General features: G+C 43.3%; 1 long non-coding RNA gene across 1 annotated transcript in view; it reads left to right on the forward strand.

Annotated features, from left to right (window-relative positions):
* Positions 1-570: 570 nt before the first annotated feature.
* The window catches only part of LOC126491403 (uncharacterized), a 6,597-nt gene continuing 5,766 nt past the window's right edge, over positions 571-1,401 (forward strand). The window contains exon 1 of the long non-coding RNA XR_007589398.1: positions 571-797. This is a non-coding gene — a long non-coding RNA (uncharacterized lncRNA). The remainder of the gene's footprint in view (positions 798-1,401) is intronic.

Below are 1,401 nucleotides of genomic sequence, written 5' to 3' on the forward strand. Positions count from 1 at the left end.
CACTAGGTATTCTGACCACCCAGATAACAGCACCAATAGATAATTCGGTGCTCCTTCCAACATGAGGCCCAGCAAGGCAATCCTGCTTTGACGCTCAAAGCTGATAGGTCCCACTTATCTGATCAGAACTTTCAGTTCTGTCTTTAAATTTCCCATCCTTGTCAGGAGCATATAGCCAAGTTTTGTATCTGAGGAAGGGCTCTAACATGGGAGCATGAAACTAAACATCAAATAGAAGACAGGAACTTGGCAAAAGCAAAAGCTATATAAGGAAGCAAAACTTCACCAAACAAAAATCTATAATTCATATTACTATTCTTAAGAGAATGAAGAATATCCATCGAACAAGAACAAGATAATATATCCCTTGTTTCATTTTTTGAGACAGGATTCTTTGTGTAGCCCTGGCTGTCCTTAAACTAGATCTGTAGACCAGCCTGGGCTTAGACAAGTACCACAGAATAAAGACAGCTCTGGATTGCTAGAGTTTTAGAAGGTTAATTTTCTCACACACCCTTCCTCAGGAAATGACTGGAGGTTGTGGTCTACAACAAGCAGATGATAACGCAAGGACTAGACAGTCATTAGATACAGAATACACAAGTTCCTCTCACAGAAGGGCTGAAAGAATCCGAAGGGGGTGGTAATGGTGAGAGCAGCTGTCCACCCCATAAAGACCAAGTCGTCAGGATTGCAGAAGCAGATACTTGGACTCTCACCACCAGGACTCTACTGCTGTCGACCTGTTTTGTTTTGTTCTGTTCTGTTTTTCTCAGATCTGAGGTCAGGATTCCCTGGTGAGTCTGGCTGAAAGTTTGATTTGTCATTGTCTATCTGATGAGCATGCCACTTTTCTCAATTTCCGTCTCATCCGAGGATCCCATTTCACCCTACAGAATGCTTTGCTTTGCTCCACTCTAGAAGTTTACAGCAGGTTGAATGAAACATGAAGTTTGAGATGAGACCGGAGAGATAGCTGAGGGGTTAATGAGTAACCATTGCTCTTGCACTGCACCCATGGTGGGCAGTATACAACCTCGGTAGCTCCAGTTCCAGGGGATCTGGTACCCTCTTCTGGCCTGTTTAGACACTACATACTCATGCAAAAACCCACACTCATACACACAAGCAGGCACAAGAATTAAAAATAAATCTTAAAGAAGTCAGGAACAGATGGAGCCATGCTTTGGGGTGTATACTTTTCCCTAGACTCTCAGTTCCTGACCCACACTACAGTCCTACCAGATGCTCAACAACATTGACCTGCTTATTACCATATCCATAAGCTACACCAGAAGGTGGCCTTATAAATCCTTAAGAAAGCTGAAATCAGTTTACCTAGAGGTTCTGTTCAGTCTCTCTCTCTCTCTCTCTCTCTCTCTCTCTCTCTCTCTCTCTCTC

This window comes from Alexandromys fortis, unplaced genomic scaffold (genome assembly GCF_014885135.2).
Source record: "Alexandromys fortis isolate MF-2015 unplaced genomic scaffold, M_Fortis_MF-2015_v1.1 scaffold_233, whole genome shotgun sequence".
In the NCBI taxonomy this organism is placed as follows: Eukaryota; Metazoa; Chordata; class Mammalia; order Rodentia; family Cricetidae; genus Alexandromys; species Alexandromys fortis.